Raw genomic sequence first — 24,095 nt, 5'->3', positions numbered from 1 at the left:
CCTTAACCTGGGGCTTAACCTCTCTGTGCCTCGGTCTCCTCCTCTGGTAAACGGAGATGACAGCGGTCCTGGCACTGGTAACTCTGCTGTGAGGACTCAGAGCGAGCCCTCAGCCAATCGAGGCTGCTGTCAACACCTGTCCTGGCCACGTGCAGGATCTCATGGAGGAGGACGAGACTTGGCTACCAAAGCAGAGTTCACGTCTCGGCCCCTACCACCCAACCATGCTCACCCAAACACACTTGGAGATCTCACATTCTGTGGGGATAACAATGACAAGATCATCAGTAACAGAACTACCTAAGAGGATCACTGCAAGAATTAAACAGCATGTGGACCAAGGTAAATGTGATTGACTGAGGAAAAAAAAAAAACAGTCCCAAGTTTTCACAGCGTCGGGAACAAGATGTGCTCACCCTTTATGAAGTGAAGTCTACTTCCCTGCCCTTAAATCTGGGTTGCTCTGTGACTTGCTTTGACCAATAGTACTAACATGATTGCACAACAATTCAGAATCCAAGAGGGGGTCTGGTCCTCTCCCCCTCCCTCTGGAACCCTGCATGGACATGTAGGCAAGCCCAGCCAGCCTCTGAAAGACAGGAGGCCACACAGGCAGTGATGAGGCACCCCATTAAGCAGACCCCCACCCAGGTCAGCTAGCCCAGCACTGGCCCAGCCAACAACCACAGGCACCTGAATGAGCTCCTCCAGGATCCAAAGAACCTCCCCACTGAGCCCAGCCCCGATTCTACATACAATCTTGAGTTAAACAACTGGTGGGATTTTAAGCTGCTGTGTTTCAGGATCATTAGTGACGCAGTAAGAGCTAACTCAGAGAAGGCAATGGCAACCCACTCTGGTACTCTTGCCTGGAAAAATCCCATGGATGGAGGAGCCTGGTAGGCTGCAGTCCATGGGGTCGCGAAGAGTCGGACATGACTGAGCGACTTCCCTTTTCCTTTTCACTTTCATGCATTGGAGAAGGAAATGGCAACCCACTCCAGTGTTCTTGCCTGGAGAATCCCAGGGACGGGGGAGCCTGGTGGGCTGCCGTCTGTGGGGTCACACAGAGTCGGACACGACTGAAGTGACTTAGCAGCGTAGCAGCAGTAGCAAGAGCTAACTTACTCTTACTCTAAGTGAAAAAGTTGGCTTAAAACTCAATATTCAGAAAACTAAGATCATGGCATCAGGTCCCATCACTTCATGGCAAATAGATGAAGAACAGTGGAAACGGTGACAGACTTTATTTTTGAGGGCTCCAAAATCACTACAGATGGTGACTGCAGCCATGAAATTAAAAGACACTTGCTCCTTGGAAGAAAAGCTATGACCAACCTAGACAGCATATTAAAAAGCAGAGACATTACTTTTACCAACAAAGGTTTGTCTAGTCAAAGCTATGGTTTTTCCAGTGGTCCTATATGGTTGTGAGAGTTGGATTGTAAAGAAAGCTGTATCCAAGAATTGATGCTTTTGAACTGTGGTGTTGGAGAAGACTCTTGAGAGTCCCTTGGACTGCAAGGAGATCCAACCAGTCCATCCTAAAGGAAAATAGTCCTGAATATTCATTGGAAGGACTGATGCTGAAGCTGAAACTCCAATACTCTGGCCACCTGATGGGAAGAACTGACTCACTGGAAAAGACCCCGATGCTGGGGAAGATCGAAGGTGGGAGGAGAAGGGAACGACGAGGATGAGACAGTTGGGTGGCATCACCGACGCGATGAACATGAGTTTGAGTAGGCTCTGGGAATTGGTGATGGACAGGGAAGCCTGGTGCTGCAGTCCATGGGATCACAAAGAGTCAGACATGACTGAGCAACTGAACTGAACTGAAGAGCTAACCGATACAGTAAAGATTCAGTAATTGGTAAGAGTCATTATTACTGCTGTCATTTTAGTAGAAGTAGTAATCTGACTAATAGTGTTCATCATCTCCTCCCCACACATATTTGCACAGCTTTCACAGCCATGAACTTTCCATGTATTATTATTCAATCCTAACAAGGACCGTTCTAGGTCATGCTGTGGTCTCCCTTTCACAGCTGAGGAAACAGCTCTGGCAAAGTGACTAGACCCTCACCTGGAAAAAGGAGAGCCAGACCTGGGGTCAGAGCCTAGGGCTGTCCCCTAGGGCTGTCCCATCTCAGCGTCCCCTGAGATGGCCACTGCACATTGCCTGGATCACATTGCCTGGATTTTCCCTGGGGCATGGCATTATCCAAACACTTTAAATCTTAATAACGCAGTTATTACAGGGTGGATGCTGACAGAATATCAGCACAGTGTTCCTCTTACTTTGGTCCAACTATTCAAGTCAAGCCCTGCATTGGCCTGGGCCCTTCCAGTGACAGAGGCTCAAATAACGTCATCAAGACTCCACCCTGGTGACACCCCCAATAACTCCAACAATAATGCTATAGCTGGCTCTGACTCAGGATCCTGGGCCGTCCTGTGTGTTCAGAGGGTGAACAGCAGTCATCAACAGGTCTTAAGAAAGTGTTCCAGCCTGATCTGGGAGGGCGAGGCCAGCCCAATCCAGCTACAAGGGAGGACTTTGGGGAAGAGGCTCTCCCCTGGGAAGACCAGGATGCCTTTACCAAACAAGAAGGAATGCCAGTGGGGCCCAAATGAGAGACCTATAATCCAGCTCTGAGCTTTGGACTTGCCCCAGGCCCAGGAGGGTCCTGAAACCCCCAGAAGAGGAACAAGCATTCACTCTGACCACGTCTCATTCTGATCCCTTCCACAAGATCTGGTTTCTAGTTTCACTTAAGTAAGACAGTCTTCTGCCGTATTTTGGTGCCTTCCTACCACACCATCCTAAAAACAGCTGCAGGTCCTTCAGGAAGTCACATAGCTTCTTTGAGTTCAGTTTTCTCATCCATAAACTGAAGATACTAATGTTGATACTCAAGAGAGACCATAAATATAAAATGTCCTGTCTAGCAATATCTTGGCTAAATTTTTCATTTCTCTTTTACTGATTTTTTTATATAGCATTTCACAAAATAGACTAAAATAGGACATTATTTAGGCTTATATTACTAAATGGGAATTTCACCCACACCTCAGCCTGCATGGTGCTGGCACCCAATTACTGCCACTTCTCAACACTCTTCCATCTCTGAAAGTGGGTGTTTCTTGGAGGACAATTTGACAGGTAGAAAGAGTGTTAAGGAGGTGGCTTTGGTTCATTTCTACAGATAAAAAGTAGTTCCAAGAATCAAATAGAAAAATGTTGATTCAAATGTCAGCCTCATGACTAGCCAGAAAACTCCAAGATAAAGGGTTGATCTGCTCATAGTGAGTCAAATCACTGTAGTGTATAATTTGAAAGGGTCCTCTCAAAAAAGACATGATTAAAAGTAGGTCACTGTTTCTGAAGTGAAGCCATGACAGAAATGACAACAACAGGTGGCATTTCTTGAACACTCAGCCCTTCATGTACCAACTCACCGATTCCAGCAAGCCTATGAGATGATGGTGTTACCTGATTCTAAAGGTGAGGAAACCAAGGCCTAGGGCCCAAAGAGGGGCCTGAGTTAGAAAGGAATGGGCAGGAAAAGCAAAAGGAGAGAGAAAAATAAGGAAGGAGAGACAAAGGGGAGAAAATAAATGGTTTCTAAGGTTTCGACAAAGAGTCTCACTTTCTTCCCTTTTAGAGGCTGAGGGTGCAGTCCACTGAGAAGGAAAGACGGACACCTCTATAGTTAAACGGGAATCTTTTCATGTATTTTACAGTCTTTAGCTCTAGAATTAAGGAACTTGGGGCTCTTACATGGCAAAGTTTTCTTCTCCTTTAAAAATGTCACTGGAGCAATCTTGGCCAGAGGGTGGGGGCTGCCATCTAAAAAGTGTCACTTTCCATAAGGTGGCAGCTCAAAGTTTCCTTCCTTCATTTCAGCGTAGCAATGTGATACAAAGAACACCGGCTTCCCCCTTCCAGCAAACGACCACATTAAAATTCATTCTCTCCTGTCGTCCTTTTACTGTTTATTTTACAAACAGAGACACAGTGTCTGAAAACTCCAGTAGCTCAAAGACACACTTTTCTAGTGAAACCTAACTACTTTCCACTTTTATATCTGAAAACGAAGCAAAGTCGTCCTTCAAAAGAATTTGCAACCAAATGGATCTACTTTCCAGGGGAGGTGGGAATCTCACCCACTCATCCAAAACCCATAAACCCACACCTCTTCTCCAAGGCCCCAGGGATGCAGAGCTCCCTCTGAGAAAGCGAAAGCTGGAAACTCGGAATGAGTGCTGGGGTCAGGGAATAAGTAAGCTATTCTAGTCCATGAATTCACATTGAACTTGCACCCTCAAGGAAAATGTGGAGGCGTTTGGGGGCCATTTCTTTAAAGATCAGTGGATAGATAGGATTTCTTAAACAGGACACACAAAAAGAGCACTGACCAAAAAGGGTAAATTGGACTTTGTCAACATTAAATACTTGTGTTCATCAAAAGATAACAATTTAGCATATCAAACGTACAGTGAGTTACCATCTCACTCCAGTAAGAAGGGCCATCATTAAAAAGTCTACAAATAACAAATGCTGGAGAGGGTGTGGAGAAAAGAGAGTCCTTCTACACTGTTGGTGGGAATGTAAATTGGTAACAGCCACTATGGAGAACAGTATAGAGAGTCCTCAGAAAACTAAAAACAGAATTACCATATGATCCAGCAATCCCTGTCCTGGGCATATACCAAGACAAAACTATAATTCAAAAAGATACATGTATCTGTATGTTCATATCAGCATCATTCACAATAGCTAAAACATGGAGACAACCTACATGTCCATCAACAGAGGAACGGACAAAGGAAGATGTGGTGCATATATACAGTGGAATGCTACTCAGCCATGAAAAGAACAAAATAATGCCACGTACAGCAACATGGATGCCACAAGACACTATCATACTAAGTGAAGTAAGTCAGCAAGAGAAAGGCAAATACCGTATATCACTTATATGTGGAATCTAAACTACGGCGCAAATGAACCTATCTACAAAACAGAAGCAGACTCACAGACACACGAGATCAGACTTGTGGTTGCCAAGGGGGAGATTTCACTGGGGAAATATGAACACTGAGATAACACAGTAACATGCCTCAGGAATGGCTGATGATGTCAACTGGGGCCACTGGATTCTCATACGCTGCCAGTGCACACAGGGCCATCAGTTTGGTCAATGCTTGTCATCTTCTATAAAGCAAAGTTTATAGCTGCCATGTGACCCAGCAATTCTCTTCGCAGGCATGCATGCATGAGAGATGAAGGCCTCCAAATTCTGTCTCAGGGTCTACTCTTGTGGGGACCCAAAGGAAGACCCTTCACTTCAGAAGAGACTAGCAGTTAGGGAGGGGAAAAGTTCTGGAGTCAGACAGACCTAAAACTAAATTCAAGTTCTTCCAATACCAGCTGTGTGATCTCAAACAAGGGATTTAGACTTGCGTTACTCCATCTGTAAAATGGGGATAATATTGGAGCCATCTCACCAGGGTTTTGAGGATGGAGTGAGCTAACGCGCACACAGCACTTTGCACAATGCTTGGCCTGGAGTCGGCAGGTCAAAGTGCACACTGTTATGCTCAGTGCTCAAAGGCTGGAAGCAAGTTATGTTCATCCTACAGCACAGAAAAGTCAAACTGTTTCTAACATCTTATATACACAGTTCTTCTGTTTTTTGAGAGTGCTTAAAGAAATTCATCAGTGGCTCTGCTTGGAACCTAAGATGTTGGGGAAGATAGTTTTGGGGACATCTGACTGCAGCAATAGCAGAAAATCAATGCTGAAAAACACTGGTTGAAAAGATTCCATTTCACTTATCTGTTTCTCCACGGAGACCACACACTGTGAGATACTTGTAAGATTAGGTTATTTTCTGGAAAAGCAAATTCACCTCATCTCTCTCAAGAAGACTGATTTATTCCACAAGTTTATCCCAGGTCAACTAAATTTAAGCAGACTAATTCAAAGCTACATTTGAGCAGAAGCTAGTTCCTTTCATGCACACTTTTCAGCTTTCCTGACGAGCACATTTTACGCTGGAGGTTGGTCACCTTGTCTTACTATGACATTCTTGCCTCCTCTATTTATTGGCATAAGGGAAAGATTGTAAACCTGCTGGACATTTTTTTCTTTTTATGTCTTTCATGTGTTATTTTCAGATCAAGAATGTGATCTGTCCATTTAGAAACTGCCTATCTGCAGGAAAGAAAAACTTACAACACTGACATTTTTTGTGCAGCCCCAAATAAACAGTAGGCAGCCCTCCTGGGGGTGCATAGCAGGCATGTCATTTGAGAAACAGCACATTGGGTCTTCTCTGTGTGTGTCTCTCTTTCTCTCTCTCCTCTTTTTAAGTTTCATGGGAGTCACTTGGAGAGGATCTATGCTGGGAGCATATAATGGCCTCATTACAAACCAAAGGCACACAGGGAGTTTGGGTCACAGAAGGATGGGCGGTCAGCTGTTAAGTTCTGTGCTCAGACTCGGGCTCCTACAACTCAACACCGTTCTGTTCTGAGTGACCCTGGACACATGACTTCACCCCTCCAAGCCACAGTTTTCCCTTCCCTTCCCTTGCAGAGGTAGTAACAATGTCTGCCTCACAGAGTGGTCAGGATGCTTAAATGAGGTGTTGCTGGTGAAATGCCACTAGACCTGTCACTGCAAGAAGCTGTCCCTGCTATGACTAACCAGTCTGATGTGGTTGATGCTTTGAGGTGAGAACACCACTTTCTAATTCAGTGGTAGTTTTCATTATATTACATATTTTGGTTGTGGCATGAGTTCTTTTCCTTTGCGATAATGTGGAGTATATATCAGTTGGGCTTCCCTGGTGGTTCAGACAGTAAAGAATCTGCCTGCAATGCTGGAGACCTGGCTTCGATCCCTGGGTTGGGAAGATCCCCTGGAGAAGGGAATGGCAACCCATTCCAGTATTCTTGCCTGGAGAAATCCATGAACAGAGGAGCTTGGCAGGCTATAATTCATGGGGTCAGCAAAGAGTTGGACACGACCAAGCAACTAAGCACAGCACAGCACATGTATATCAGTTAGAGGGTAAGTTCCAGGGTAAGGAACTGAATGCTCAGCTAAGAATGGCATAGATGATAAAAATATACAGCTGTATCACATTTTTTGGAAGTCTAAGTAGGTGGTCCTGCAGTTAGCTTGGCAACTCAATCAAGTCATCTTTGCCCAGGCCCTTTCCATCGTTCTACTCTGCTCCTACTCTGTTCTACTCCTTAACTTTTCTCCCCTACGTTATGACCTCATGGTCCCAAGATGGTTGCTGCAGTGCCAGCCTCTTCAACCATATTCAGTAGCAGGAAGCAGAGCAAGGCCAGGACAGTAAAGAACAATTTCTTCATGTGACCCTTTACATGACTTCCTCTCCTTTATCAAGGAAGAAAATCCTTCCATAAAAGCTCTGCTGACTTCCCTCTGGCTTACTGACCAGAGCAGGGTCACTTGGCAAACTTGGCTTCAGGGGAGGCTGAGAAAGCACATATCCAGATCATCCAGGCCTTTGGAGCAAGAGAAAGGCATTGGCACAGGCTGTGGGCAGCTGACCAATAGTTTCTGCTATAGGGTGTCGGACTGTGGTGAGAAATTGGGACTCTCCAGTCCTATGCATCTGAATGAACTGGAAATTGAGGAGAAATGTGGCACAACCCAACTTCCCAGTTCCCCCAGCCTTCCCACTAACCTCCAGTGCAAGCCATAGCAAGCACCTCCCCCTCTGAGCACCCCCTAAACTAGGAGAGGCTTCAAGCAACCCCTCAAAGAAACAACAAAAGGTCATGCCATTCGTACTTTCCACCACATAAAGAAAAGAGTAAAGATTACTGGGCAGTGAAGTATGGATTTATCTCATTAATTAATGAGGAAGTGAGCCTGTTAAGACTTTCAGAAAGAGGGATTCTCTATAAAGCTGGGCAGGGGATGCAGAGTAAAGAATGCATTTGACACTTAAGAGATTTGAGCTATGTGTTAAAGGGTAGGTTGGTCTGGAATGGTCAAGAGAAGAAGGAATTGTCAGCAGAACAGGGTCAACAAAAATGTGGAGGTGGGAAATCCAGTGTTTACTTAGAGGTCTGTAAAGAGACAAACAACCTAAAGGCATGTTTTCATCAGCCTGTTCTACCCCCAGTCTAGTCACTCAAGATGTTACAGGAAGGACAGAGTTCTGAGGTATGTTACATTAGCAGACACCTTATACTCTAGCCCGATGCATCCAATGAAAATATTAATAATGTGAGCCACCTAAATAGTTTAAAAATTTGTAGTAGACATGTTAAAGAAGTAAAAAGAAAGAAAATGCATTTATTCAACTCAATATGCCCCAGATACCATCATTTCATTATATAATCAATATATATAATGAGACACTTTGCATTCTTCTTTTTCATAGTAAGTCTTTGAAAGCCAGTGTGTATTTCCTCCTAGGGACATCACAATCTGGACCAGCCATATTTCTAGTCAATGGCCACATGTGACTGGTGGCTCCTTTATCGGAGAGAGCAGCTCTGACTCCATGTGGAGACTGACATGACATGGCTTTTCCTTTGCCTTCTTTCTTTTTTTTTTTCTTAGCACTTCCTGCTGAGAACTAGTATTGTAGAGAGTTCCCAGCAGGACTGCCAGCTAGCACATTGCTTCTGGTGCTGCCTTCCCCCCAAACACCCTGCATGGCAGGGAAAGTGGGTTAGGACCCAGGAGTCCAAGCTAGGACCTTGGAGGGGGTGGAAGGGAGGTTTCTCACTCTTCACTCAAGCCAGTCTGACAGTGTGGAATTTCTTTTAAGTCCTCTGTTTTGCCATAAAAATTTATGGAGATTTTATGTTCTACTCCAAAATATAGACATGTTTGTTTGAATACTGAAATGTTTTGGATTACTTGGCATCTAGGAAAAATCAAAGTTCGCCATGTTTATGCTGTAACTCTCTCTCTGCTTGTTCCGTCTACACTTGGGGTTATGTATCCCTCAATTTAGGATGCACAGGATTACCTGAGCTCCAAGTTTCCTACCAGCTCTGGAAGCCCAAGACTTTTTAAAAAATTAAGTTAGATAGTTCCCTTGCACTTAAGCAATCCATGAGCCTGTGTAAAGTTGTTTTGTTTTTTTTTTTCTGTTTTTTTTTTTCCCCTTAACCAGAAAAAAATAGATCTGATCTAGAATAATTCACTAGCTGGGAGGCTTTTGGTATCAGATCTTCTAATTGCTCCTTTTTCTCGGCTCATAACTCTTCCATTTTCTGCTGAAAATAAAGCCTATGTCTCCCAGAACTATCCCCAAAATGCTTCCTCCTGGAAGAGATTTGGCTGTTCCTGAAACCACTTGTGAAAAACCAAAGTTTAGACAGACACACCAATATGATTACGATTCTAATCTTTATGAGATGCACTATGTTGCCACTAAATAAAGTGGTAAACTTTGTAAATATTGCAAACATTTTATAGATAAATATACATTTATAAACATTATTATATTTATTGATATTATATATAAAATATAAAAAGAGTTGATATTCCTCCTATCCAATGGTGGGGTCTGTGTCCCCTCCTCTAGAACTTGGGGAGACTCTATGACTGTCTCAACCCATGAAGCTCTGGTGGAAGTGGCCGCTAAGATGAGACAAAGAACCCTGCCCCCACGCTGTGAGGAAGCCCGAGCGCCACAGGGAAGACTGAGCACAGAGGTTCCGGTGGAGGGGCCTGCTGGGTCCAGTTAACACCAGGCTCACCACCCCTTAAACACAGGTGAATGAACCAGCCTTCAGAGAGTTCCAGAACCCAGCCATCAGGTGTCCCCAGCCGCCACGCCTCTGCAGCCAACACCACACAGAACAGAGCAGAGCTGTCCCCAGAGTCCTGCCCAGACTGCATGTACATGAGCGAAAAATGAATAAATGCTGTTGTTTTAATCCACTAAGTTTGGGTGATTAGCTGTGAATAGGCTACAGAGTCCGAGAGACCCAACTCTGAGTCAGGGCTGCCCCTGCTCTACAATCTCACCCCACACACACCCCCGCAGTCACTCCGCATTACCCGACACACAGGACACACACATACACGGTTGCACACACGGCTGCACACAGTGCTGGGGGCATACAGTTGAACCTGCAGATGAGGGGGCACTTTTGGTGAGGCCCCCAGCTCACGTTTCAGTGAGAGCCGGTAAGCCACCAGCAGCACCAGAATCAGTAAGAGTAAGACTGTGATCATGGAGGGCGCTTCCCCATCTTCACCCAGAGCTGGCCCTGTCTGAGCGCTTCTCCTAGACAAACATCCAACCACAGTGTCCTGAGGATTCTGTTGTCCCACTTCCCAGGAGGGTGTGTTGCCCAAGGCCACGCAGGAGAGGAGGCAGGGGGACCCAGGCCTCTCATCACGTTTCCTCCCGAGGTTTGGCAGCGGAGCCAGCCCAGAACGGAGCTGTGAAAGGGGTGTGGCTACGTGCCCATACGGTTTGCTGTAGAAATTGCAGCAAGTTTCATGACCCAGTCTGCCCAGGATCCCTCGGGTCTGTTAATGATATACAACATAAGCACTGATTAAGTTCTGAAGTCTAACAAATTCTGAATTCTGAAACAGATCTGGCTCCCAGGGTCTGAGATAAGGATTCAGATAAGAGACCTATGAGACAGACTGTTGGGATCATGAGTCCCAGTTGTGAGCAATTAAGAACAATGAGCCCGCTCACATTCACGGGGCAATCCTGGCATTTCGCATGGATTATCTCATTACTGCTCACATCCACCCAGGGGTCAGCAAACAGGGCCCATACGGCCGCAGGAACTCTGTCCAACCTCCAACCATGCTCTGTTGCGGGGTCAGCAGGCTGACCAGCTGTGAGGGCTGGACACGTACTCACAGGCTTGGCACCGATCAGGTTTCCCAGGGCCAGCACCCTCCCTCGCTGGTGCCAACATCAGGCTCCACACTAAGCACCAGATGAGAGCTGTCTGTCACAAGATTTGCAGGGCTTTCCCCAGAACATCAGTATAGCTGTCGGGGGCTCCCTCGGGCAGTAAGCACACAACCAGGCTTAAGATTGGGGATAGACAGGATGCGGATGTTCCAGACCAACCCACCAAGAAACAGTGAAGAGGAACTAAAGAGCCTCTTGATGAAAGTGAAAGAGGAGAGTAAAAAAGCTGACTTAAAACTAAACATACAAAAACCTAAGATCGTGGCATCCAGTCCCATCACTTCATGGCAAATAGATGGAGAAACAATGGAAACAGTGAGAGACTTTATTTTCTTGGGCTCCAAAATCACTGCAGATGGTGAAACTGCAGCCACAAAACTAAAAGATACTTGCTCCTTGGAAGTAAAGTTATGAGCAACCTAGACAGCATATTAAAAAACAGAGATATTACTTTACCGACAAAGGTCCATGTAGTCAAAGCTATGGTTTTTCCAGTAGTCATGTATGGATGTGAGAGTTGGACCATAAAGAAAGCTGAGCACTGAAGAATTGATGCTTTTGAACTGTGGTGTTGGAGAAGACTCTTGAGAGTCCCTTGGACTGCAAGGAGGTCAAACCAGTCAATCCTAAAGGAAATCAACCCTGAATATTCATTGGAAGGACTGATGCTGAGGCTGAAGCTCCAATACTTTGGCCATCTGATGGGAAGAACTGACTCATTGGAAAAGACCCTGATGCTGGGAAAGATTGAAGGTGGGAGGAAAAGGGGATGACAGAGGATGAGATGGTTGCATGGCATCACCAACTTGATGGACATGAGTTTCAGCAAGCTCTGGGAGTTGGTGATGGACAGGGAAGCCTGGCATGCTGCAGTCCATGGGCTCACCAAGAGTCGGACACGACTGAGCAGGTGAACTGAACTGAGGATGGGGATGGAGGGCAGTTGAGCGGCTCTCTGCCAAAGAAGAGGAGGGTGGCCCTTGCCCCAGGCCATCTCCAGTGCTTCCACCCCTGGGCTTCTCTGCCACTTTGCTCCTGAAGTGCCTCGCCTCTTTCTAGGAGCTTGGATCTTGTTGGCATCTCAACCCTGGTCATTATTCTAGGACTTTGGACTCAGCACTAAAAGTCATGCCTCAGTTTCCCCATCTGTGAGGTGAGCACGTTACAACTGCAAGTACGGACACTATAACAAGTAAAGGGTGTGATTCTCAGATAGGAAGTTCAAGTTCCACAAAACTCGAAGTGATATAAGTCGGGATGGCAACAAGCTCGGGAGATGGGCATCAACCAGGAAGGAGGACGAGGGGACTCTGAGGGCTCTGCGAATGTTCTGTGTCTTGAGCTGGGTGGTGGGTGCACAGGGTGTGGGATGGGGACGCTGAGTAATGACTCATGGCTGCAACAAGGCCGGGCCTCAGGGAAGAAGAAAATAAGTGCAGCTTATCATGGGGCTCAGAAGACAGCAGCTCAGAAAGCATCTGTGTGCAATCTGGGTGCACAGGTACTTTGCATCAAGCAGCGAGCATACTGTGAGGGTCCTGCAATTTCATACCCTTGAGGCTGTGCCATTTTTCTTGACTAAGTAGGGTTCTCTCTGTTCAGTTTGGTCGTGCCTTCACTGTGATTAGGATCTTTTATTTATTTATTTATTTATTTGAGGAACAGAGAGGTCAGGGAGTGAAGGGCAAGACAGAGGGGAGCAAGAGAGGTGGGACAGGGCCAGTGTAACCAGCTGCCTTCCAGGCCGGTGTCAGCGCACACCCTGGAACTTCTGTGTGCCCTTGGGCTTGATTCTTCCGTGAAGCCCCACATCCCAGGAGAGGACTGCAGACTCCCCAGTGCAGCTCCAGGCCAAGGGCTGCCTCCCGTTGCAAGACCATGGCAGGACCAAGATACCGTGGACAGTGGTTGTAATTTGTCCCAGGAATGGACTCAGCTCAGAATGAAGCCTGGAACCTCCCCTCCCTCTAAGCCAAAACATTTCCTGTGGAGTCTTTAAACACAGCAGTGTTTATCTAGCAGGGCCCTGAGGCTCTGCTGAGGCTGACGGTTTTGAATGGACTTAGGTTTCACCTCCCAAGAGAAGTCTCTGTCCCTCTCTGCAGGTGGCCTTGGCAAGGAGAAAGCAGGGGGACAGTGCTTTCTGGGGGACAATGGACTTGTTGCCCCCCACAGGACCTCACTAGCTGTCCGGGAGGGGTCTGGCCACCTGGACACGGCTGGCCACTTCAAGATCCTTAAGTGAATCATCTATGCAAAGTCCCTTTCACTCTGTAGGTTGACATGGTCATGGGTTCTTGGATCATTGTGCGTCTCTGGGGGAGTGAGATATCCTGCCTACCATACTGAGTGTGTGTGGACTCAATCTGCGCTAGTAGAAAGAACCAGCTTGACCCTCAGAAGGTTTGCGCCAGTTTACACTCCAGCCAGCAGAGCACGGGGGTTCCTGTTTTCCCACACTCCACCTTCCTTCCTTTCAAGCCCTCTGGCTTCCCCGCAAAGAACTGTGCTCAATCACATGGATCTACACCCTGAATATTAAATTGGACCCAAATTTATCATTGCTCCCCCACCCCAAAAAATGACATCAAAAGTAAAACAGCCCAGCGAACAATATCTCTTTCGAAAACACTGGTTTGTGAAAAACCAAAATATTAAGAAATAACTATTTTGCAATCATGGATTGAATCTTCTGGAGTCCCACTTTGAAAACTAAAATCTCAGATTCCATTTAATAGGCATTGGATTGAGTCTCCCCCTGGTTGGAGTGGATTCCAAAAATGACAGGTGTCTTAAGGATAAAACTTAAGAGAATACAACAGTGTTTTTAAAAGGCTTTTTGTCCACCCTGAATCTAATCCTGAACTATATATAAAATAACAGACATAAATTAGGATCAGCACAATCAGCAGGCAAAGTAACAATGAGCATGAAAAATTCAATACTGTGTGCTATGATATTTCACAGGCACATGCCTGTTAAAATTCACCAGACTTTAATGTACCTTCCATGAGTAAGGTACATTAAAATACATTAAAAAAAAATACAATGACATTCTATATTTGTCAAAAAAAAAAAAAAAAAGAACCTTGCTTAGCTTGACATTACCTCTGTGTCAACGACCTGGGAGAGCCCAGTCTATTCATCTTGGAGGATAATCACCTGTGAGAGAAACAATTATCTTCTAAAACACAATAAAATACAATACCCAGTGCTAGAGAGGTTGTGATAAAACAACACCCTCATGCCCTGCCCATGGGAATAGAAAGCAAATTGGCAACCAGTCCCAAGAGCTTTGACCACACTTGGACACTGATTCTTTAATTTATTCTGGCCAATTGTCCTAGGGAAATAATTCTCAATACTTCATATGGGAAGTTGCTAAATAAATAGTCACTCAGTTGAATTGAGCTGGACCTCAAAGCAGCCAGGGAGCTGGAAGAGGAGGAGAAGAGTCAGAGGTGAGCTCTGGGTATGACTCACACACCCCTGAGGGACATAACCAAATGTGAGAGCCCACAGGCGGGAGAGGAGGTCCAGGGCTGAGGAGGGACATCCCTTCCTGCCTGGTGGGTGGCCACCCTGTCGTCAGTCTCTTCCTTCCATTGGAGCCCCTCCCAGGTCTCTTCTTCCCACCAGGTGGAAGGGTCACCACCACGACTTTCCTGCAGAGAGAGAGGGAGGAGGCGAGAGAGGCCTGCGTCAGAGAATGGGAGAGGGAAGAGAGGGTGCAGGGCAGTGTGGGGACGAGGGAGGGGAACCACGGCATTCAGAAGCTCGAGGCTGGAGCCGCAGCAGGAGTGCAGGCGGTCCTGAAGACAGCTGCTAACACGTGCGTTCAGATGCAGGGACCACACCAGACCCTGGTCCTCACTTGGCGGACTTGATCAAGGGTAACTGCTGTTTAATCGGAAAGTGCAGAGGGTGCCCCTGGCAGCGGAACAAGCCCATTTCCCTCCACCCTGTTGCCTGAACACAAACACGGTGGCCGTCCCACCCTGGTCCTCGGGCCACTCGCTTGGGTGGCAGAGAGGTGAGCGGGAAGGAGCCTTGAGCCCTGAAGACTCTGTGGAGCAGAGGTGCCCCCCTGCCCCAAACAGCCCACCTCAGGACCCCCGTTGCTGCTGCTAAGTCGCTTCAATCGTGTCTGACTCTGTGCGACCCCATAGACGGCAACCCACCAGGCTCCTCCATCCCTGGGATTCTCCAGGCAAGAACACTGGAGTGGGTTGCCATTTCCCTCTCCAATGCATGAAAGTGAAAAGTGAAAGTGAAGTCGTTCAGTTGTGTCTGACTCTTTGCGACCCCATGGACTGCAGCCCACCAGGCTCCTCCATCCATGGGATTTTCCAGGCAAGAGTACTGGAGTGGGGTGCCATTGCCTTCTCCGCCGGACTCCCATTACACGAGAGCAAAGTCAATGTCTATCATTTTTAAGCTGTTCTCTTTTTCCATTTTCACCACACATAGCCGAGTTTAATCCTAAGTAGCACAGTGACCAGTACATAACAAAGATATTACTCAGTGTCATAAACATCAGCATTCTAATTACTATTATGTTTAATGATGTACAGTTATAACATTATATCACTCTTAAACCTAGAACCTCACCTTGGAACCCACACCTCAGAGGGCCCCACAGTTTGGAGCACAGTCCTCAAATTTTTCTGAACTTCCTCTGTGTGACTGGAGTCAAACAGGTAGGCAGTACCATCCAGGTAGGACACCCCAATCCAGGATGGGGCCCATCTGAGCCTTGGTCCTCATTCCCCCCGAGTCTCCAAGAGGTCGGCTAGATGCTCTGAGTTTGGAGACCTGTTTCTGTGGGTCATCTGGGGTTCTGTGGCCATTGGTGTCAGTCTGGTACCAATGACTGATACAGTATATTTTATGCAGGGTTACATGAGCCTAGGCCACCAGAACAGACTCTGTTTTGGAGTCATTCAGATTGTTTATTAAGACAAGAGTCCTGCAAAAAATATCTGCCTGGAGCCCCACACATCGTAGGGACAGCCTTGTCATTATTATTATTAAATGCTAACAATTACTGCTAATAACAAATGCATGTGTGTGTGCTAAGTCGCTTCAGTCATGTCCGACTCTTTGCAACCCTATGGATTGTTGCCCATCAGGCTCCTCTGTCTATGGGATTCTCCAGGCAAGAATACTGGAGTGGGTTGCTCTGCCCTCCTCCAGAGGGTCTTCCCAACCCAGGGATCAAACCCACATCTCTCACGTCGCCTGCTTTGGCTTGCGGGTTCTTTTCCACCAGTGCCACCTGGGAAGCCCACTACTAACAAGCAGTCCCTGTCAGTCCAAATTCCATGGCAATAAAGCTAACCCCTTCCTGCAAAAGTTGAGGGAGTTTGGGACCACTTCCTATAGCCAAACAAGGGCCAACCCATCAGTGTCCCACAGGATTCCTCTCCTGGGGGAGTAGAAACCCGTGCCCCACCCTCCCTCCCAACCTGCCAGCCTGAAGGCTTCTCAAAAAGGCAAGCAGCTGCTTTTCTCTCACCTTCTCTCTCTATCTCTGTTTAAAATGGCTACTGGAGTCCTGCAAACACTGAGGAAGTGCACTTCCAGGAGCAACAAGGTTGACAGGGTGGCCGGGGCCCTGCCGGGCACTGAGGGCCGCGCACACGGACTCGTTTCGTCACGTGGCCACCCAGGGAGTTAGGCAGCCGCGTGTGCCCGATTTACAGGTAAAGAGGGGGGCACAGGGCCCACCCGGCGTTAGGACATGGACAAGCCCAGACTCAACCTGAGGTTGTGTCTGGATGCAGAGTCCCACGCGGAGGGCAAGGAGGGATGGAGGAAGAAGAAGGTGAAGCAGACAGTGCAGAGGGTGGGCAGAGTCACATTAAATTGTTACAATGTCTTCGTTACAGGGGAAAAGCTGAAATGCCCCCCAAACTCGGTGTGCCTTACAGTCATGGAGGGAGGCTCTTAGCCTGGCACCCTCAGACCCCAGCTTGAGAGAAACTCTGCCTGAGCAGATCGGGAGGGAGCCTGAGAACCAGTATCTTAACTCCTAGGTGATTCAGCCCTGCCATCAGGGTGAGGAAATACCAGATTAAATGATCTCTAAATGCACTCTCCCTTCCAGCATTCTGGCCCTTCCATCACCTCTGGGGAGGCAGGCCCCTCCCCGCCTCCTTAATGCAACACAGGCAAGCTTCTTGTACCTCGTTGTTATGTCGCAGACAAGGAGGCTGAGACCCAGAGCGGCAGAGTGCTGGGGCCACGGTCATCCCGTGGCTTACTGACAGAGCTCACTGCCCTCCGTTCCCTTCCTTCAGGCTCTTGGCTCCAGCCTGAACCCACTTGGCACTGTCTCCCTCTGCCATGGAGAGCAGCCTCTGCTACAAAAAGGAGAGTCAAGACATAAAAACAGATGAGAGGAAGAGTGCCCCACAAGGGTGCCCGTGTCCTCTCGTCATCAAGCCACCATGGTCCTCGCCAGCCTGACAGCTGGGGGCATCTTCTCAGGTGGGCACCTCCCAGGGAAGGTGACAGCCATAGTGCCCGTGGGGGATGGGGCTGGCCTGGGACACACTGGCCCATCCAGCAATCTGTTTCCAATTCCCTGACACAGGGGCGATTTATCCTCCTCACTGGCGGCCGCGGGCTCCACATGCCTCAAGGATTACACGCTGAGTGAACTCTGTCGGCAGCGAGTCAACGGGAGGCAGGACAACGCGTTCCATTGTTCCCACCCGCCTTCCCAGGGCCCTGATTGGCAAGAAAATGTCTCCGAGAGATGGATTGAAAGAAAACATTCCCCAGGCCGAGGTCTCCCTGCCAGACTGATTAGCTACCAGCACTCAGATGGCTCTTTGCGAGACTGGCGGACTCGAGTCTTTTCTGTTACCAAAAAGGCTCTCTTCTCCTTTGTCGATCCCTATTACCTGGGAAATTAACTTCAAAATGAGGGGGTCCCCGGGGACCACCCACCTGGACTTCCCAGGGCAGGCCAAACTGCAAATACTCCACCTATCACTAATTATTAGCGTAACTGTTACAGTTTATTGAGCATTTACTAGTGTCAAACATGGTACTGAGCTGCGTAACTGTCTCGACAGTAGAGGTATCAGACAGCATCAGGCACGCAGTATTCGTCTGCACGTGATGAGGCCTGCCTCCTCCTCAGTCCTGTCCACACAGCCTGGCTGGCTTACGGCGGCCCTGGCTCTCCCTCAGCAGGCGGCATAGTGAGGGGTCTGAGAAGGGATGCATGCAGCTGCGGGCTTACGACCACCCAGCGCAGGTCATTACAGTCACGTGTGTGTCATCGCATTGGATAAACAACATCACAGGCCAACAGGAGAGGGCCATGCAGAATGCCTTGCCTTTATCTGAAGGGCCTGGGCTGGTCACTGAGCAAAGGGGACTGGTGGAGGTCTCTAGGGGTGGGAAGGAGCTGGGAGCAGAACCGAAATCAAAGGAGGAAATGGGATACAAGAGATGGACATGTAGGGGGAAGACGTGTCAGGCCTGGGAAGAGCAGAGGCAGAATGAAGAGACTGGAAGGCCAAAGCAAGAGGTTGGGAAGCGGACTATTCCTTCTCCTGTTTCCTGAGTGCAGAGCTCTCCTGCGAAATCCACCGGCCCACTTTCCCAGCCTCAGAAAATGTTGCCAGAAGTTCACTGCAAGGGAGGCACTTGTACAAGTGAGAAAACGCCTTTCAAGGATGGCACCCGTTTGCCACTCATTCCTCTCACTCCATCCTGGTCAGACACCACTAGTCAACCACGGGGTCTCCAGAAAGTCTCTAGCAATTGATCAGAGTTTGTGCATGAAACAAAAGCCTTTTGCTATACATGCTTGGCTCAGGTGATTTTTACCTCCTTAACCCCCTCTTATGTTATTTGTGGCTATACCTTTCTGCCCTTTTGACCACCAAACATAGTCCCACGGCCTTGTGCAGCAGCCAAGCTCCAGCCCCTGCAGGAGCACTGCCCTGAGTGCAGGCTGTCTTCTCCAAATCATGCGAGAATACACATACCTGGCATGGCACCGCGAAGCATGGCTGTTTGAGGGGTTGACCTTGGGTTTTGGACCAAATGCTGCCTTCCTTGTGACCTATCTCTCTCTGTTAGAAAGGTACGCATATGACAACAATAAAACAGAAACCAAGCCAGGACTGTCTGAAGCCTGGAGAGGCCAGTGCCAGGGCCAGTGGACCCTTGGGCCAAACAGAACTGGCCAGGCAGATCCACTGACGTCAAGTCTTGCAACTTGGACCTTCCACCATCAGAGGTCCTCTCCCTATCTTCCAAGCAGTCCCAGTGAGATGGAACATTGCTACCTAGAAAAAAAAACCTCTGAACACATTCATTCCTGCCTTCTCAAAGCTTTCTCTGTCTCCATAACAAAAATGCATGCAAGCTTCAGCTAGGAATACAAAAATAAAATAATGAAAATGAGCAAAGAGCAGAATGGTTATAAGAAAAGACGGAGGGGAGCTCAACGCATCCTGAACAGTGGCCTGGGGCCCCATGCTCGGAAGGGCCCCCGTGATTGTTCAATGCTCTGAAATTGAAAATCTTGAAATTCTGAATACTCTTGTTTTTTCACTAGCTCATTCCTGCTGGAGACCATGAGGAGACGGTGCAGGACCTGTCTCAGCCTAGCCCCAGCCCCCACAGGTGAGGAGTCTGGGGCACCCGTCCTCCACCTCTGTCCATCACGGACAGAGGACCCCGAGCATCTCTGCTCTACCAGTGTGGGCTGAGAGGAGCTGTCAGGGGACATCTGCGGCACCTGTGGAAGGTCATCCGCATGCACTTGGAAGGAGGGTGCCGAGGGCAGGAGGGCTGGGCAGTGGCAACTGCAGGCACTAAGAATCACAGACCTAGAGTATATGTAGCTGGAGGCCGGGGGTACCTAGACTAACACCAGGAGAAAACTGTACCTAGCCACAGCCTTCTAATTCTACACAGAGCTTAGTGCTAGTACAAGCTAGGAATCCCAGAAGCTCGCGGTCCACCCTTCCACAGCATCCCTCTCACAGCTCTCTGTCCTGGATTGTGACACAACCTACTTAAAACTTAGGACAAAATGCAAACTCACCCCCATGGCCTACAAGGCCGAGCACTCCATGGCCTGGTCCCTGACCGTTGCCCGCCCCTGTGCTGGCCTCTCCTCACACCAAGTCCCTTCTCACCTGTGGACCCTTCTAGAAGCTTTGAACCCTGACTGCCAATGTCCATCCAGCCTTCTCTCCTTCATGTTGGGACCTTTGTCATCCTTCAGGGGACAGCTCAGAAGTCACCTGCATAGAGAGGCCTTCCCAGACCAGCTAGCTTCCCCTTCCATTAGTTTCTAGCATAGCACCTGTCTGTTTCCTCTAGAGCAGTCATCACAGTCGGTTGTGAAGTTTTTATTTATTTCCTCTCCAATCATCTGTCTCCACACTAATTTTAAATCCCATGAGGCAGGTACCATGTCTGTTTTGCACACTGAAACAGTCCTAGAGCTTGGAACCATGCCCAGAGGCTCAATATTTAGCAACCGAACTAATGATTTTGACTTCCTGAAGTTCTCTGCCTTCAAGGGGAATATCCAGTGGTCACCAGGAAAATGGGAAACAGTTTAAGCATAACCACTGTCACATGTGGCAGCTGGACCCCAAGGACAACACAGGATTGGGGGTTTGATGCCCCCAAAGACATCCACCACTAATCCCTGGGAGCTGTGAGTATATCACCTCACAAGACAAAAGGGTATGAAAGTTGCAGACAGAAGTAAGTTTGCTAATCAGCTGACCTTCAAATGGGGAGGTCATCATGGATTCCCCTAGGTGGGTCCAGTGTAACCACAGGGACGTGAATGTGGGAGAGAAGGTGGAAGAGTCAGAAAAAAACCTGAGATGATGGAGGCAGGGTCAGAGAGATGCAACATTGCTGACTTTGAGGCTGGAGGAGGGGGCCACAGGCAAGGGATGTGGGCACCTCTGGAAGCTGGAAAAGGCCAGGAAACATTCTCCTCTGGGGCCTCCAAAAGGAACACAGCCCTGCAATGCTGACTTTAGCCTAGTGAGACCCACATCAGACTAGACTTCAGATTTCTAGAACGGTAAGAGAATTGGTTTGTGTTGTTCTCAGAAACCAAGTTGATGATCCTTAGTTACAGCAGTCACAGGACACTAACTCACTCTGGCAGTGCTTTCTCTATGAATACCATTTGATTCTTGTAGCAGCCCTGTACTTGGGAATATCAGTGTCCCCATTTTATGATGAGGAAACTGAGGCACAGAGAGACAAAGTTATTGACTGGTTCCATAGCTAATAGATGGCGGAGCAGGGCTGTGCACCAGGAGATGGAGCCCAGAGTCCATGCTGGTGCCCAGTGGCTGCCTCCACAGAGCGGCTCTGGTGACTGGATGAGACAACAGGTGTGAACACGTAGCACAGCCCTGGGGGATGAGAAACCCTTACCACCTAGACCTGGCTATGGTCAACAGCATGGGTCTGATTCCTGCTCAGAGGGCCAATGGCTATCATCTGAAATGATCCTTCATGGTTTTCCTTAGATCCCTTGACCACCAGGCTAGGCACTGGTATGTAGATTGGCTGATTCACTGCACATCAACAGCTATGCTATAATAAGGAAGCCCTGAGCTTGGGGCTAGTGATAGGAGGCCTGGGTTAGAATTTCCACTGGCACCAGTCAGCACACACCCTGTGTGGGGGTACACTGAAGACCACCAGGAAGGAGGGGCATGTGGCAGTGCCATGTCTGTCCCCCCATGCCTCTCTGACCCGCTGCCCTGTAAACCTGCAGAGCCCCTGAAGCTTCCTGCTCCCCCTGACCAGCTGCACAGAACTGGTCGAATCTCCTCCTGACTATGGGGGAGCCTGGGTTTTCTTCATCCCATCCATCTAGGAGTAGCTGCTCGTATGCTTCATCTAACTTGTGCTCCAGGGCAATAGGACATGTGGACGTGGAGATGGATCGTCTCCTGAAACGATCCCTCCGGGAGGGCAGGCCCAACGCTACAAAACCAGCTGTGTGCTCATCGAAGCAAAGGGCAGGCGGCCACGGAAAACAGCCCTGCCCAGTTCCCTCTGCAGCAGAGACATCCCAAAACCTTTGCTTCCTGCTGCCTCTCTCCCCCGGACCCTGGCGCCAGGTTTGCTCTTAACCCTGAAAAATGAGAAAGGGCTCAGCTGGGAAGCCAGAGGCAGTGGAGCTCTGTAAAGGGGCCCTGAATTTTTAAAAAGTTAAAGATTAAAAGTAAATCATCAGTGACTTAGGAAAAAAAGCATTTCTCTCCAGTCCAGAGGTTCTTAACCTTTAGAGGAACTTGGGCTCCCTTGGAAGTCTTAAGAAACTAACGAGCCCCTTCTTGGAATGTTCATAAATACATAAAAATTTGCAGGATTACCCAGGAAACAATTATATTGAAATACTGTAATCAAACTGTTTTTAATTGTATATAGTCAATATATGGGCTTTTTTAGAAACACAGATTTCACAGAAGTCTAACAGCTTCTTTGACTCATAGTAGCACTGAGCTCAAATTACATTTCAAAATAGTAGCTGTGACTGTACTATGATGGGGAACATCTATGATTTCCCTCGTGACAAAGTCACAGATTCTGTTAGTGCCACTGGCTTGCTGCCTTTGGCCATAACAGAAGGAGACGCTACATTTAGGTCAGACAAAATGAAGACGTATAATAATGTTTTTTCCTGTAGGTTTGTTAATCCCCTGAACCCTCTCCATGGACAGCTTGGTTAGGAATGAGGAAGCCCGGTGACAGCCACGATGACAGTCATTCCTGGATGCCCCCTGGTACTCACCCAGAGAGTCAGCAAAGAGAAGACACCCGGGGCCAGCCTTCAGCACCCTCCAGCCAGCGTATGAATGTGTAAGACATTCTGAAGTTCATGCTGGGGAAAAAAGAACAACCTCAAACAGGGGGATAATTTTGAAAGTTTTGGTGGTTATGCCTAGGAACAGAATTTAGTCATTTTTTCCCCCTGAGTTTATCTGTCATATATATAATTTATATATAATTCAACTTGTAAAAGCAGACATTCACTGGGTAGAGATGACTGCAGAGAGCTTTCACATTAAATTCTGCACATGAGTACTGCTTATGTTTTCTACAATAGATGCACATTAGCTTTTAAATCAAAAGCTACCAAAAAAATCACTGAATTGTATGCTTTAAATGGGTGAATCATATAGTATATGAATTATACCTCAAAGCAGCTCAAAGTTTTTAATTAATTCACTAGTTTTGGGACAATTAACTTGGATACACAAGATTGATTTGAACAACTAGTTAATTAAAGCAAGTCAATCAAACTTAAAAAAAGAAAAAATATAAGCCACTTGGGAAATGTAAACATTGTTTGGATATTGATGATACTAAGTAAATATTATTAAATAGTTTGGTTGTGATAATAATGTTATGATTGTGTTTAAGAGAAATCATCCTTACTATGCTAGTCATTTCTTTGCATTTTTTCCTATCATGTGAGTAAATCTATAGCTATCTCAACATAAAAATTTTAATTTAAAAAATGAGTGAGATCCTGTCTATCAGAGATGCATACTGAATAATTGTAGATGAAAAGATACAGCATCAGGAATTTGCTTCAAATTAACCCTGACTTGGGGAGAGTGGGTAGAAACAAAGGAATTAAGATTGGTAAACTTATAAGTGTTAACGATGGGCGATGAGCATGTAGAGCTTTGTTTTACTTTGGGATTTTGTCTGAAATTTTCCATAAAACATTTTTTAAAACACTAACCTTAGGGGATTTCCCTGGTGGTCCAGTGGCTAAGACTCTGAGCTCCCAAGGCAGGGGGCATGGGTTCCATCCCTGCTCAGGGAACTAGATCCCATATGCTGCTGTCAAGAGTTTAGATGCCACAACGAAGACACAGCACAGCCAAATAAATTAATAAAAATAAATAAATAAAAATAAAAAGCTAACCTTAAAAAAAAATTGGAAAAAAAACAACAAAAGTAATTCACAAATAAGGTGATAAAATAGAAAAAAATAGAAAAATATCTTTGTGTTTTAAAAACTGAAGAAAGAGTCGTCACTGTTTTCCTTCTGTTTCATCCGTTGAGGGGACTCTAAGTTACAAACCTGCTGCCCTTCCTCCTCCAGCA

Source organism: Bos mutus, chromosome 18, assembly GCF_027580195.1.
Source record: "Bos mutus isolate GX-2022 chromosome 18, NWIPB_WYAK_1.1, whole genome shotgun sequence".
NCBI lineage: Eukaryota > Metazoa > Chordata > Mammalia > Artiodactyla > Bovidae > Bos > Bos mutus.
Note: the sequence above shows the minus strand (reverse complement) of the source record.